Here is a 17627-nt window from a genome sequence, read left to right on the forward strand (position 1 = left end):
TATCTGAACTCTGGTTATGGTCGGCCCTTAAGCCTGTTTATATAATAGATCGAGAGTATAAAATTATAAAGTAGAAAACAATTTCTAAGGCATGAGATATCGGCAAAGAAAAATACTTCTCTTTATAAATGATTATACATGCATACATGTTCTGTGCCAGGGCTCGAGCAAACTATTCGGGCATGGTTCGTTTGACCGTTTGGCCCTTACAAATTTTTCTTATCGAGACCCTGTTGCCATGAAGCAATTTCTTCGCATCAAAGTTGCCATTTGAGGGCAATGCCCCCCAGTATTCGAGGTTGATTGTAAAGAAACCTCGGATATTGTTGAATTGTTCTAAGTTAGCACGATCAATGGTTACCTCATTAAAAACCTCGCCGAAAAACCCATTTAGGACAAAACCGGTCTAAGGGAAAAAGAGTGCAACGCATGCCTTCAGACCTAAAGGCTTCGTGTGGAAGAAATCCATCGTTGTTTCTGGTCGAACACCTGCAAGGTTTAGTTTAAAATATAAATGAAAATGGAAGGGGTCGTACCGTAGCAGTAGTATCATTTTAGGTACGATACGTTCCAATTGCTAGGCAGTTATTCGCCATTCATCGTGCCGAGCTTGTAGGATCCTTTTCTGATAATTTTGAGAACCTGGTACGGTCTTTCCCAGTTCAGACCCAGTCTCCCTTCATTCGGATTTCGTGTATTGAGGGTGACTTTTCTTAGCACCAAGTCCCCGATGTTAAAATGTCGAAGATTGGCTCTTCGATTGTAGTACCTTTCGATTCGCTATTTTTGAGCGGCCAATCGGACGAGAGCGGCTTCGCGTCTTTCGTCCAACAATTCTAAGCTCGTGTTCATGGTCTCATTATTCGATTCCGCTGTTGCATATGAAAACTTGATGCTAGGTTCTCCGACCTCGACCGGGATCAGAGCTTCAGCACCATAAACTAACGAGAACGATGTTGCTCCAGTGCTGGATTTCGATGTTGTGCGGTATGCCCATAGAACCTCGAGTAATATTTCTCTCCATTTTCCTTTGGCATCGGTCAATCTCTTCTTAAGATTTTGGATGATGGTTTTGTTGGTCGATTCGGCTTGTCCGTTCCTGCCGGGATGATAAAGTTGATAGGATCATTTTTATCTTGTGATCCTCAAGAAATTTAGTTACTTTGCTGCCGATGAATTATTTTCCATTATCACATACAATTTTGGAGGGCATCCCGAATCAATATATGATGTGGTCCCAAATGAAGTCTATGACTTCCTTTTCTCTGGCTTTCTCGAAAGTCTGTGCTTCAACCCACTTAGAGAAATAATCAGTCATAAATAAAATAAATTAAACTTTACTTGGGGCCGACGGAAGAGGGCCAACGATGTCCATTCTCCATTTCATGAAGGGCCATGGGGACAGAACCGGGTGGAGTAGTTCCCCGGGTTGATGAATCATGGGAGCATACCTTTGGCATTTGTCACATTTTCGAATGAACTCCCTTACATCCTTCCCCATATCGGTCCAATAGTACCCTGCTCTGATTACTTTGTGGATCAGCGATTCGGCATCGGAATGATTTCCACAAGTGCCCTCATGAACTTCTCATAGGATGTAGTTGGTATCTCCCGGTCCCAAACATATTACCAACGGTCCATCGAACGTCTTTCTAAACAGCGTTCCGTCTTTGGACAAAGTGAATTGTGCTGCCTTTGTGCGCAGAGCTCTCGAATCCTTTGGATCTGATGAAAGCTTCCCGTTCTTTAAGTACTTTATGTATTTGTTTCTCCAATCTCATGTTAAACTTGTGGAGTTTATCTCGGCGTGACCTTCTTCGATTACAGATCTCATGAGTTATATGATAGTCCCCGAGCTGAGTTCGTCGTCTTCGACCGATGAACCTAAGTCTGCAAGAGCGCCAGCCTCGATGTTCTGTTATCGAGGTATATGTTGAAAGGTCCATTCCCTAAATGGATGTAGAATTACCTATAGTTTATCCAAGTACCTCTACATTCGGTCTTCTCGGACTTCAAAATCCCCATTAACTTGGTTTACCACGATGATGGAATCACACTTAGCCTCCATGACCTCCGCCCCCAAGCTTCTAGCTAGTTCGAGACTTGCAATCATGGCCTCATACTCGGCCTCATTGTTAGTCAATTTTGTAATTCTGATAGACTGTCTAACTACATTACATGTGGGTGATTTTAGTACGATGCCTAATCCGGACCCCTTCATGTTCGAAGCACCGTCCGTAAAGAGGGTCCAGACTCCCTAAGATGTACCCGATTTTATCAGTAGTTCTTTTTTAACCTCGGGTACAAGAGTCGGCGTAAAGTCAGCCACGAAGTTCGCCAAGATTTGAGACTTGATGGCGGTTCGGGGTCGATACTCAATATCGTACCCACTGATTTCTATGGCCCATTTGGCCAATCGACCCGAAAGCTCGGGTTTGTGCAAAAATATTTCTAAGGGGGATAAGTCGTTATAACACATATTGGATGACATTGGAAATATGATTTTAGTTTCCTAGAGGTGCTTATTAAAGCAAGCGCTAATTTTTCTGAGTGTAGATATCTAGTTTCGGCCTCACCTAAGGTCCGACTAACATAATAGACAGGGAATTGCGTACCTTGTTCTTCTCGGACCAGGATTCCAGTTACCGCTATCTCCGAGATTGCCAAGTATAGGTAAAGTTGTTCGTCCACTTTCGGGGTGTGAAGCAGCGGCGGGCTCGATAAATATAGCTTTAGTTCCTCCAAGGCCTGCTGGCATTCCGGAGTCCATGCAAAATTGCTTTTCTTTTTAAGCAGCGAGAAGAATTGGTGGCTCCTATCTGAGGATCTCAAAATGAATCGTCCTAGGCAGCTATCCGCCCCGTCGGCCTCTGCATGGCCTTTACATTACCCATTACCGTGATATCCTCGATAGCTTTGATTTTATCGGGGTTGATCTCGATTCCCCGATTGGACACCATGAAACCAAGAAACTTGCCCGTGCCAACCCCGAATGCATACTTTTCTGGGTTGAGCTTCATATTGTACTTCCTCAGTATATCGAAAATCTCCTGCAAATGCTTTAAATGGTCCTCTGCGCGCAGGGACTTAACTAACATGTCATCAATATAAACTTCCATTGATTTTCCTATTTGTTCTTCGAACATTCAGTTTACTAGGCGTTAATAAGTTGCACCAGCATTTTAGACCGAATGGCATTACATTATAACAATAGGTACCGTACTTAGTGATAAACGAGGTATTTTCCTGATCCTCCGAGTTCATCTGTATTTGGTTGTACCCGGAGTAAGCATCGAGAAAACTGAGAGTTTCGTGGCCGATCGTGGCATCGATCATACGATCGATATTAGGCAAAGAAAAAGAATTCTTGGGGCCTGCTTTATTCAGGTCTTTATAATCTACACACATTCTAAGTTTGTTTCCCTTCTTATGGACTACCACTGCGTTTGCTAACCATTCGGGATACTTTACTTCCCAAATGGATCCTATTTTGAGAAATTTGGTTACCTCGTCCTTGATGAAGGCATTGTGAGCACCTAATATTTTATTATATTTTTAGATTTTCACCACTTTTTAGTATTTAAATAATTTTAGGTTTAATCTTGATATTTTAGCTTTTGTTTCATCTTAAAGTTTTTGAAAATATGTCTTTCTTTAGTTTAATATAGTTTAGTTCTTAAATTAGTAATTTCAACAATACTTTTTTAGTTTATTAGTAATTTAGTTAGAATAGTATTTTGTTTAGGTATTTATTATCTTTTTAAAAAACAAAAAAAAAAAGAGAAAGAGAGAAAAGGACGATAAAAGAGCAAAAAGGATCTTGACATTTAGTATTTAAGAAAAAGAAAAATTGATTTATAAGAAAGATTTTTTCCACTCTTTATGTGTGGACCCCTCACAAAAAGACAAAATGGGATAAAACTCTTTTGCACAATCTCACAATTCACTCACATGCACCCAATTTTAATTTCCACTCATGTTTTTTTTAAGCCAAGACCCCCCCCCCCCCCCCCCGATTTTTCTCGAAAATTCTCTTTTTTTTCCAAGCAAATGGATATATGCACAAAGAGGAAAAGGGGAAAAGAGATAGAAGCAACTAGGAGGTTCTCGGCACAAAAATAAGAGAGGGAAAATAGATAGGGGGGCCTTCTTTGGATCCCTTTTCTTTCCCGTTTTCTTTCTCACCCCCACACTCCAAAATCAGCCATAAAAACCTCTTGAAATCCAGCTTCAAAGTACCTAAAAAGGCCAACCAAACCTGACTGAAAATCATCCAAAACCACCTCCTAGACCCAGTTGAAAGTGCTGCTCAAACTAACCTCAAAAACGCAATAAAACCAGCCCCGTACAACCGGAAACTACCCTAAATCAGTGTGAAAATCAGCCCGAAATCATCGTCCAACTCAGACAACTTGAATCCTTCGAGGTTGTTGATTCCGGTTTGAGTTTCTGGGTCCCTAGCTCGATTGAAGATCGTTGTTTGTGGTATTTCCTTTCCTATGTAATCGTCGACTATTTTGAGCAATAAAGGTCCGTCTCTATCCTGTTCACTTCATCTAAATGTGTGGATTTTAACTTTACTACTTTATAATTTTAGAGTGTATTTGTTATCAGTTTGTTGTTGGATATTACTTATTCCCTATTTTTATTTTTATGTGGTGAATTGTTCTTAGTTTGAGATTTTTGTGATGCTATAATTATTTTATGTTTCTTTTTGTTAGCTTTATAATTACAATTTAGTAGTAATAATTTAGCTTTACAAGTTTAATTTGCCAGACCTTATTAATTTTAGTCAATAGATTAATAGTTAGCCCACTCTTCCATAATAGATAATTATCTCATAATTTCAAGGATAGAGTAGTAATTTGTAAATATCTCTAAATGGGGATGACTTCTCAATACCTTAAATTGCCAAAATATTTCTTGACTTCCAAAATAACTCCTTCCATAATTCTCATGCCCTACAATAATCTCGAACTTAGGGAGAAATGATTCATACTCGTGCTAGTTGCTATAGGCACGATTAATAAATCATCGTGACTATGGGTACGGTTCCCGTGGCATGGTCACGATACGTAAACCCCAACTCAAGTGCGCATTTCACGTGACTTGATTTCAACTTCGAATAATAATAAAAATAAACATGTTGTAAATCGTGAGTGCGTTTCACGTGATGCGATTCGCAATATGTACAAAAACAAATGAGTGCGACATCGCGACTTGTTCAAATAAGTTCCATAAATAGTTAAAAGCGGTTAAAAGTAAAAAAAAAATGCACAATAGGTTTTTAAGCATGTAATAAATCAGATAATTTAGCGACCGTGCTAAAATCACGGAACTCAAGAGTGCCTCACACCTTCTCCCGGGTTAATAGAATTCATTACCCGATCTTTTGTGTTCACGGACCAAAAATAGAGTCAATTTTCTCGATTTGGGATTTAAAATAAAATGGTGACTTGGGACACCATAACTTATTCCAAGTGGCGACACTGAAATTAAACAAATAATCTCATTTCGAATAATGTCACTTAAATTGAAAAAACTCCCTATCCCCTATCCCCTCGGGGAAAAGGAGGTATGTCACCTAGTATGTGCGTCACTTCAAAATAGTAGAATAATACGAAATTCGGGGCTTCATACCCTCATGACTAGATTTACAATCGTTACTTACCTCAAACCGATCAAATCTCTACCCCGCAATACTCTTTCCTCTGGACTCGACCTTCAAATGCTCCAAATCTATTCACAATCAGTATAATACCATCAATATACGCTAATGGAGTAAATTCCACAAGAAAAGCTTCAAAATTAGACCAAAACCCGAAATTGGCTCAAAATTCGCATGTGGGGCCCACGTATCGGAACCCGATAAAAGTTACAAACTACAAAATCCCATTCAACCACGAGTCTACCCATATCAATTTTATCAAAATCCGACCTCAACTCGACCCTCAAATCTACAAATCTTATTTCCAAATTTCTAAGTTCCAATATCCGATTTATACCTCAAAATCATGTAATCTAGTTGGATTATTCGATGATAATTCAATATTATGGAGTAGAAATGATCACAAGGGACTTACCTCAAGTTTTCCTTGAAAATATATCATAAAATCGCCTCTCTTCAAGCTCCAATTTGTCAAAAATAGAAAATGGGACGAAGTCCCTATTTTTATAATTCTGCCCAGACAACCCCGGTTCTTCCTCGATCTTGGCCTTCGATCATGACCCTCGACCCTGGGCTCGATCATGGCTTCGATCGTGGCCCTCGATTCTGGGCTCGATCATGCCTTCGACCGTGACCCTCGACTCTGGGCTCGATCATGGCTTCGATCGTAGCCCTCGACTCTGGGCTCAATCATGCCTTCGACCGTGACCCTCGACTCTGGGCTCAATTTCTGGGAGATTTTTGGGCTCGAATCTAGCAGAAGAAATTTCCAACAGAAGGAAATTGTAGCAGCTGTTGTAGTTCAATTTTTGATACGTTAACCATCCGAAACTCACCCGAGGACCTCGGGACCTCAACCAAATATACCAACAAGTCCTAAAACATTATACGAACTTAGTCGAATCCTCAAATCACCTCAAACAACGCTAAAACCATGAATTACGCCCCAATTCAAGCCTAATGAACTTTGAAATTTCTAATTTCTACAAACAACTCCAGAACCTATCAAATCACGTCCGATTGACCTCAAATTTTGCACACAAGTCCTAAATGACATAACAGAGGTATTCCAATTTTCAGAATCGGATTCCGACCCCGCTATCAAAAAGTCAACCCCCCGGTCAAACTTCTCAAAAATAAACTTTTGGCATTTCAAGCCTAATTCCTCTATGAACTTCCAAATAATATTTCGGACACGCTCCTAAGCCCAAAATCACCATACGGAGCTATTGGAATCATCAAAATTCAAATCCGAGGTCGTTTACACATAGGTCCATATCCGGTCCACTTTTCCAACTTAAAATTTTCAATTATGAGACTAAGTGTCTCATTTTACTCCGAGTTCCTTCCGGACTCGAACCAACTAACCCGATATAACATAATATAGTTTAATAACACAAAAAGAAGTAGAAATGGGGAAAACGGGGTTATAACTCTCGAAATGATCGACCGAGTCGTTACATCCTCCCCCTCTTAAACATCTGTTCATCCTCGAACGGGTCTAGAAACATACCTGGAGTCTCGAATAGGCGTGGATATCTGCTCCGCATCTACCGCTCGGTCTCCCAGGTGGCCTCCTCCACAAGCTGACCTCTCCATTGCACCTTCACTGAAGCTATATCCTTTGACCTCAACCTTCGAACCTGTCAATCTAAAATAGCCACCGGCTCCACATCATAAGTCATATTACCCTCCAACTGAACCGTGCTGAAATCAAAAACATGGGACGGATCTCCAATATACTTCTGGAGCATGGAAACATAAAACACTGGATGCACACACGACAAGCTGGGTGGCAAGGCAAGCTTATAAGCCACCTCCCCTATTCTCTGAAGCACCTCAAAAGGCCCAATGAACCGGGGGCTCAACTTGACCCTCTTCCCAAACCTCATAACACCCTTCACGGGTGATACCTTCAGCAAAACCTTCTCCCCAACCATAAAAGACACATCACGGACCTTCCTATCCGCGTAGCTCTTCTGCCTAGACTGCGTCGTGCGAAGCCGCTCCTGAACCAATTTCACCTTATCTAATGCGTCCTGGACCAAGTCTGTACCTAAGAGCCTAGCCTCACCCGGCTCAAACCATCCAACCGGAGATTTAAACCTCTTCCCATACAAAGCCTCGTACGGAGACATCTGAATACTCGACTGATAATTGTTGTTATATGCAAACTCCGCGAGTGGCAGAAACTGGTCCCATGAACCCCCAAAGTCAATGACACAAGCACGCAACATATCCTCCAATATCTGAATAGTGCGCTCGGACTGCCCGTCCGTCTGAGGGTGAAAAGCTGTGCTTAACTCAACCTGAGTACCCAACTCTCACTGCACGGCCCTCCAAAACTACAATGTGAACTGAGTACCCCTATCTGAAATGATGGAAACTAGGACACCATGTAGGCGAACTATCTCTCGGATGTAAATTCCAGCCAACCGCTCTGAAGATTAAGTAGTACCAACTGGAATGAAGTGCGCAGACTTGGTCAGCCGATCCACAATAACCCAAATAGCGTCGAACTTCCTCGAAGTCTGTGGTAGCCCAACTACAAAGTCCATAGTGATCAGCTCCCACTTCCACGCTGGGATCTCTAACCTCTGAAGTAATCCACCCGGTCTCTGATGCTCATACTTAACCTTCTGACAGTTTAGACACCGAGCCACAAACCCAACTATATCCTTCTTCATCCGCCTCCACCAATAGTGCTGCCTCAAATCCTGGTACATCTTTGCGGCACCCGGATGGATGGAATACCGTGAGCTGTGGGCCTCCTCAAAAATTAACTCTCGAAGCCCATCTACATTAGGCACACATATCCGGCCCTGCATTCTCAGCACCATGTCATCACCAATATTCACATCCCTAGCATCACCTCTCCAAACCCTATCCTGAAGAACGATCAAGTGAGGGTCATCATACTGACGCTCCCTGATACGGTCATAAAAAGAAGACCTGGAGACCACACAAGCCAATACCCGACTAGGCTCCAAAATATCTAATCTGAAAAGTTGTCCTGCTAAGGTCTGAACATCTAATGCCAAAGGTCTCTCTGCTACTGGAAGATATGCTAAACTCCCCAAACTCTCTGCCCAGCGACTCAAAGCATCGGCCACTATATTGGCCTTCCCCGGATGGTACAAAATAGTGATATCATAGTCCTTAAGAAGCTCCAACCATCTTCGCTGATGCAAATTAAGATCCTTCTGCTTTAACAAATACTGCATACTCCAGTGATCAGTATAGATCTCATAATGAGCCCCATACAAATAATGACGCCAAATCTTCAAGGCGTGAACAATGGCTGCTAACTCAAGATCATGGACAGGATAGTTTTTCTCATGGGTCTTCAACTGGCGCGAGACATAGGCAATTACCCTACCCTCCTGCATCAAAACATAACCAATGCCTATCCTCAAGGCATCACAATACACGGTGTAAGAACCTGAAGCTGATGGCAGAACTAACACTGGAGCTGTGGTCAAAGCAGTCTTAAGCTTCTGAAAGATCTCCTCACATTCATCCGACCACCTGAATGGAGCACCTTTTTGGGTCAATTTGGTCAAGGGCAATGCAATAGATGAAAATCCCTCCACAAAGCGACGGTAGTAACCCGCCAAACCAAGAAAACTCCTAATCTCTGTGGCTGAGGATGGTCTGGGCCAACTCTGCACCGCCTTTATCTTCTTCGGGTCCACCTGAATACCCTCACTGGACACCACGTGTCCTAAGAATGCTACTGAACTGAGCCAAAAGTCACATTTGGAGAACTTTGCATAAAGCTTCTCCTCCCTCAATCTCTGTAATACAATCCTCATATGCTGAGCGTGCTCCTCCGGGCTACGGGAGTACACCAGGATGTCATCAATAAATACCACAACGAATGAGTCCAAATAGGGATGAAATACATTGTTCATCAAATGCATGAACGTTGCTGGGCCATTAATCAGCCCAAAAGACATCACCAAGAACTCATAATGGCCATATCGGGTTCTGAAAGCTATTTTGAGAATATCTGAATCCCGAATCTTCAGCTGGTGATAATCGGACCTCAAATCAATCTTGGAGAACACCCTCGCTCCCTAAAGCTGGTCGAATAAATCATCAATGCAAGGCAAAGGATACTTATTCTTGACTGTGACCTTGTTCAACTGCTTGTAATCAATACACATTCTCATGGAACCATCCTTCTTCTTCACAAATAGAACCGGTGCACCCCAAAGTGACACACTAGGCCGAATAAACCCCTTATCAAGGAGTTCCTGAAGTTGTTCTTTCAATTCCTTCAAAAAACCGCTGGTGCCATACGATACGGTGGAATAGAAATGGGTTGAGTGCCCGGCACCAAATCAATACCAAAGTCAATATCCCTGTCAGGCGGCATGCCCGGCAAGTCTGCAGGAAACACATTCGAAAAATCACGTACCACAGGAACAAAATAAATGACAGGAGTCTCTGCACTAACATCCCTCACAAAAGCCAAATAAGATAGGCAACCCTTCTCAACCATGCGCTGAGCCTTCAAATATGAAATCACCCTACTTTGTACATAATCTACTGAACCGCTCCACTCAACCCTCGGAATTCCCGGAATAGCCAACGTCACCATCTTAGCATGACAATCTAGAACAACATGACATGGAGATAACTAATCCATACCCAATATCACATCAAAGTCAACCATACTGAGCAACAATAGATCTACTCGGGTCTCTAGACCCCCAATAGTCACCACACATGACCGATATACGTGGTCCACAATAATAGTATCGCCCACAGGAGTAGATACATGTACAGATGAAACTAAGGACTCACGGGACATATCCAGAAAATAGGCAAAATACGAGGAAACATATGAATACGTGGAACCAGGGTCAAATAATACTGAGGCGTCTCTGTGGCAAACTGAGACAATACCTATAATCACAGCATCTGAAGAAATAGAATCTGGTCTGGTAAGGAGAGCATAAAAACGGGCCTGACCACCCCCTGATCTGCCCCCCTCTAGGGCGACCCCTAGCTGACTGACCTCCACCCCGAGCTGACTGGGCGGGTGGTGAGGTAACTGGTGCTGTAGTCGGAGGCTGACTCCTCTACTGAGATAGACCTCCATGACGACGAGGACACTGCCTCCACATATGCCCAAGCTCCCCACACTCAAAATAACTCCCTGGTGCTGGCAGCGGAAACTAAAGGGAACTCCTAGCACCGGGATGACTGGTAGAAGAACCTGGCATGGAAAAGCCTTGAACAGGTGGGGCACGGGATGAACTCTGAACTGGAAGGGCACTAAGTGATGGGTGGCCCCGATGAGAACTGTGAGAACCATGGCCAGATGATGCACCCCGATGAAATGGCCAAGTTGACTGAGCCTGTCTGAAATGACCACCTCTACCGTGCTGGAACTGACCCCCAAAAGAAGCACCGCTGAATCCACCCTGACCATGAGGCCTCTTGGCCTCCCGCTCAACCATCTCCTGACCGCAAACCATCTCAATCTGCCGAGAAATATCGACAACTTGATCAAAGGTAGCACCCGAAACCCGCTCCCTGGTCATGAGCAACTGTAGCTGATAAGTGAGGCCATCAATAAACCTCATGATCCTCTCTCTGTCCGTGGGAACCAACTAGATAGCATGACGGGCCAACTCAGAGAACCATATCTCATACTGCGTCACAGACATATCACCTGGCGAAACCGCTCAAACTATCTACGCAGCTCCTCTCTGCGGGATCGAGGCACGAACTTCTCCAAAAAGACCACGGAGAATTGTTGCCAAGTAAGGGTTGCTGCGCCAACATGCCTACACCTCTCGTAAGTCTCCCACCATCTGAGTGCAGCACCAAAAAACTGAAAGGTAGTGAATGAGACCCCATAAGTCTCCAAAATACCAGCAGTATGGAGTATCCTCTAACATCTGCCCAAAAAGTCCTAAGCATCCTCTCTCTTTGTCCCACTAAAAGGTGGTGGCTGAAGTCTCCCAAACCTCTCCAACCTGTGCTGATCATCCTCAGGCATAGCAGGAACCACATAATCCTGAGCAACAGCAACCGGTTGGGCTGGTGGTAGCTCTGGTGTCTGAAGTCCCTGAATGACCTACTCGGTTGTGCGAGCGATAGGAGTCTGAATGCCTCATCTAGCCTGAGAAGTGGTTGCGGCCGTCGAAATAATGACCGCCTGAGCAAGGCCAGTACACGCTGTCAGAATCTGAGCTAGGGCTTCCTGAAGGCCTGGAATCACAATAGGCACAGGTGGTGTCTTAGCTGGTGCATCGACAAGTGGAACCTGGTCCTGATCTGGGACAACCGGTGGATCTGCAGATACTGCCCCAGCTATTGTACGAGCTGCACCTCTGCCCCTACCATGGCCTCTACCACGGCCTCGGCCCCTCGCGACCCTGGCTGGTGGTACAGGTGGCTGGCCCTCCTGACCGGTAGTACGAGTCCTCACCATCTGTGAGAGAATGAAACAATAGATGTTTAATTACTAGAATCAACAAATTCGCACAACAAGAATCCAAGAATGTGAAGTTTCCTAAAGGTTCTGCAGCCTCTCAAAGATAAGTATAGACGTCTCCGTACCGATCCATAAGACTCTACTAAACCCGCTTATAACTCTTGAGACCTATGTAACCTAGGCTCTGATACCAATCTGTCACAACCCAAAACTAACCCCTGTCGTGATGGCGCCTATCGTGGAACTAGGCAAGCCGACTCATTTCCAAAACAAACCAATATTTTCATTTTAAAGATAATTCCAAGGTTATTTAACATAAAACCTCCATTTAAAGAGTCCAAATCAAAGAAAAATAGAAGTGCGGAAAAGAAAAGCCCGACATCGGGGTGTCACTAGTCATGAGCATTTACTACAATCTGTCTAACAATATCAAGGCTAACTCAGCCCGGAAAATAGCTAAATACAACTGGAGAAAGATAAGAGGGAGAAGAGCAGGGGCTGCGATCGCCAAATAGCTACCTTGCTATCTCCAAGAAAATCTACAACCAGAACACTCAATAACCGCTACCGAGTCCAGCTACACCTGAATCTGCACACAAGGTGCAGGGAGTAATGTGAGTACGCCAACTCAGTAAGCAACAATAATAAATAAAGACTGAGCAGTAGTGACGAGCAATAAAGCATATAACATTCATATCAGGAAATCTCAGTAAAATACCTCATGCTTTTTTAAAAAATATCAAGATTTGAATCAAATTATCTAGTTTAAACCCAGTTCCAGTAAAAATCATTTAAAGACATTTTTTCAACAGTTTTTCAAACAAAGGCTCAATGGAAAGGTGAGCAAAAATGATGAAATCATAAACAGCCCCCGGGCAAAACATCACTCATATAAAGCCCCTCGGGCAAACCTCACAGTCACTCGTTCCACTCGGGCATACCTCACAATCACTCTTGCCACTCGGGCATACCTCACAATCGCTCATGCCTCCCAGTAACTCAACACTCGGCACTCGGCACTCGTACTCAGTAGGTACCTGCGCTTACCGTGGTGTGTACAGACTTCGGAGGGGCTTCTTCAGCTCAAGCACTATAATCTGTACGGACAACTCACGTGCGATAATAATAAAGTATGCTTTAGGCGGGCAGCCTTGATCCACACTCATCCTCACCAATCAGGCCCTCGGCCTCACTCAGTCATAAGTATGATGCAGGCGGGCAGCCCCGATCCACACTCACCCTCACCAATCAGGCCCTCGGCCTCACTCAGTCATAAATATCTCAAGCCACTCAGGCATTTCAGTAAAACAGGGCATTCGGCCCAAAACATTTATATGCATCAAAATAGAGTCATAAAAACTGAGTTATGCGGTAAACAAGTATAAACATGACTGAATAGATTTTCAATCGAAAACAATGAGAGGATGGTAAGAAACAACCCACATAAGGGTCCAAATAGCATTGGCGCAAGACCCAAACATGGTATTCAGCCCAATTTACAGAAATTCTTTCTAAAACATATAAGTATCAAATGGTTTCAACAAAGTATGAAACTTTACAGTTGCTACGGGACGGACCAAGTCATAAATACCCAACAGTGCACGCTCACACGCCCATCACCTAGCATATGCGTCACTTCAAAATAGTAGAATGATACGAAACCTGGGGTTTCATACCCTCAGGACTAGATTTACAATCGTTACTTACCTCAAGCCGGTCAAATCTCTACCCCACAATGCTCTTGCCTCTGGACTCAGCCTCCAAATGCTCCAAATCTATTCACAATCAGTATAATACCATCAATATACGCTAATGGAATGAATTCCATAAGAAAAGCTTCAAAATTAGACCAAACCCTGAAATTGGCTCAAAAATTGCTTGTGAGGCCCACGTCTCAGAACCCGACAAAAGTTACAAAATCCGAAAGCCCATTCAACCACGAGTCTACCCATATCAATTTTACCAAAATCCGACCTCAACTCGACCCTCAAATCTACAAATCTTATTTCCAAATTTCTAAGTTCCAATCTCCGATTTACACCTCAAAATCATGTAATCTAGTCGGATTATTCGATGATAATTCAATATTATGGAGTAGAAATGATCACAAGGGACTTACCTCAAGTTTTCCTTGAAAATATATCAAAAGACGCCTCTCCTCATGCTCCAATTTGTCAAAAATGGCAAATGGGACGAAGTCCCTGTTTTTATAATTCTGGCCAGACAACCTCGGTTCTGCCTCGATCTTGGCCTTCGATCATGACCCTCGACCCTGGGCTCGATTATGGCTTTGATCGTGCCCTCGACTTTGGGCTCGATCATGCCTTCGACCGTGACCCTCGACTTTGGGCTCGATCATGGCTTCGATCGTAGCCCTCGACTCTGGGCTCGATCATGCCTTCGACCGTGACCCTCGACTCTGGGCTCGATCTCTGGGAGATTTCTGGACTCGAATCTGGCAGAAGAAACTTCCAACAGAAGGAAATTGCAGCAGCTGTTGTAGTTCAATTTTTTATCCGTTTACCATCCGAAACTCACCCGAGGCCCTCGGGACCTCAACCAAATATACCAACAAGTCCTAAAACATCATACGAACTTAGTCGAATCCTAAAATCACCGCAAACAACGCTAAAACCATGAATTGCCCCCCAATTCAAGCCTAATGAACTTTGAAATTTCTAATTTCTACAAATAACTCCGGAACCTATCAAATCACGTCCGATTGACCTCAAATTTTGCACACAAGTCCTAAATGACATAACAGAGGTATTCCAATTTTCAGAATCGGATTCCGACCCCGATATCAAAAAGTCAACCCCCCGATCAAATTTCTCAAAAATAAAACTTTCGGCATTTCAAGCCTAATTCCTCTACGGACTTCCAAATAATATTCCGGACACGCTCCTAAGTATAGAGCTATTGGAATCATCAAAATTCAAATCCGAGGTCGTTTACACATAGGTCCATATCCGATCCACTTTTCCAACTTAAAATTTTCAATTATGAGACTAAATGTCTCATTTCACTCTGAGTTCCTTCCGGACCCTAACCAACTAACCCGATATAACATAATATAGTTGAATAACACAAAAAGAAGTAGAAATGGGGAAAACGGGGTTATAACTCTCGAAACTCCCGTCCGGGTCGTTACATCCTCCCCCTCTTAAATATCTGTTCGTCCTCGAACAGGTCTAGAAACATACCTGGAGTCTCGAATAGGCGTGGATATCTGCTCCGCATCTCTCGCTCGGTCTCCCAGGTGGCCTCCTCCACAGGCTGACCTCTCCATTGCACCTTCACTGAAGCTATATCCTTTGACCTCAACCTTCGAACCTGTCAATCTAAAATAGCCACCGGCTCCACATCATAAGTCATATCACCCTCCAACTGAACCGTGCTGAAATCCAAAACATGGGACGGATCTCCAATATACTTCCGGAGTATGGAAACATGAAACACTGGATGCACACTCGACAAGCTGGGTGGCTAGGCAAGCTTATAAGCCACCTTCCCTATTCTCTGAAGCACCTCAAAAGGCCCAATGAATCGGGGACTCAACTTGCCCCTCTTCCCAAACCTCATAACACCCTTCACGGGTGATACCTTAAGCAAAACCTTCTCCCCAACCATAAAAGACACATCACGGACCTTCCTATCCATGTAGCTCTTCTGTCTGGACTGCGCCGTGCGAAGCCGCTCCTGAATCAATTTCACCTTATCTAATGCGTCCTCGACCAAGTTTGTACCTAAGAGCCTAGCCTCACCCGGCTCAAACTATCCAACCGGAGATCTACACTTCCTCTCACACAAAGCCTCGTACAGAGCCATCTGAATACTCTACTGATAATTGTTGTTATATGCAAACTCCGCGAGTGGCAGAAACTGGTCCCATGAACCCCCAAAGTCAATGACACAAGCACGCAACATGTCCTCCAATATCTGAATAGTGCGCTCGGACTGCCCATCCATCTGAGTGTGAAAATTTATGCTTAACTCAACCTGAGTACCCAACTCTCGCTGCACGGCCCTCCAAAAATGCGATGTGAACTGAGTGCCCCTATCTGAAATGATGGAAACTGGGACACCATGCAGGCGAACGATCTCTCGGATGTAAATCCCAACCAACCGCTCTGAAGAGTAAGTAGTACCAACTGGAATGAAGTGCGCGGACTTGGTCAGCCGATCCACAATAACCCAAATAGCGTCGAACTTCCTCGAAGTCTGTGGGAGCCCAACTACAAAGTCCATAGTGATCCGCTCCCACTTCCACTCTGGGATCTCTAACCTCTGAAGCAATCCACCTGGTCTCTGATGCTCATACTTAACCTTCTGACAGTTTAGACACCGAGCCACAAACCCAACTATATCCTTCTTCATCCGCCTCCACCAATAGTGCTGCCTCAAATCCTGGTATGTTTTTGCGGCACCCGGATGGATGGAATACCGTAAGCTGTGGGCCTCCTCAAGAATCAACTCTCGAAGCCCATCTACATTAGGCACACATATCCGGCCCTGCATTCTCAGCACCATGTCATCACCAATATTCACATCCCTAGCATCACCTCTCCAAACCCTGTCCTGAAGAACGATCAAGTGAGGGTCATCATACTGACGCTCCCTGATACAGTCATAAAAAGAAGACCTGGAGACCACACAAGCCAATACCCAACTAGGCTCCAAAATATCTAATCTGACAAGTTGTCCTGCTAAGGTCTGAACATCTAATGCCAAAGGTCTCTCTGCTGCTGGAAGATATGCTAAATTCCCCAAACTCTCTGCCCAGCGACTCAAAGCATCGGCCACCACATTGGCCTTCCCCGGATGGTAAAAAATAGTAACATCATAGTCCTTAAGAAGCTCCAACCATCTTCGCTGATGCAAATTAAGATCCTTCTGCTTTAACAGATACTGCAAACTCCGGTGATCAGTATAGATCTCACAATGAACCCCATACAAATAATGATGCCAAATCTTTAAGGCGTGAACAATGGCTGCTAACTCAAGATCATGGACATGATAGTTTTTCTCATGGGTCTTCAACTGGCGCGAGGCATAGGCAATCACCCTACCCTCCTGCATCAAAACACAACCAATGCATATCCTCGAGGCATCACAATACACGGTGTAAGAACTTGAAGTTGATGGCAGAACTAACACTGGAGTTGTGGTCAAAGAGGTCTTGAGCTTCTAAAAGCTCTCCTCACATTCATCTGACCACCTGAATGGAGCACCCTTTTGGGTCAATTTGGTCAAGGGCGATGCAATAGATGAAAATCCCTCCACAAAGCGACGGTAGTAACCCGCCAAACCAAGAAAACTCCTAATCTCTGTGGATGAGGACGGTCTGGGCCAACTTTGCACCGCCTCTATCTTCTTCGGGTCCACCTGAATATCCTCACTGGACACCACGTGTCCTAAGAATGCTACTGAACTGAGCCAAAACTCACATTTGGAGAACTTTGCATAAAGCTTCTGCTCCCTCAATCTCTGTAATACAATCCTCAG

The sequence above is a fragment of the Nicotiana tomentosiformis genome, chromosome 8, assembly GCF_000390325.3.
Source record: "Nicotiana tomentosiformis chromosome 8, ASM39032v3, whole genome shotgun sequence".
Lineage (NCBI taxonomy): Eukaryota > Viridiplantae > Streptophyta > Magnoliopsida > Solanales > Solanaceae > Nicotiana > Nicotiana tomentosiformis.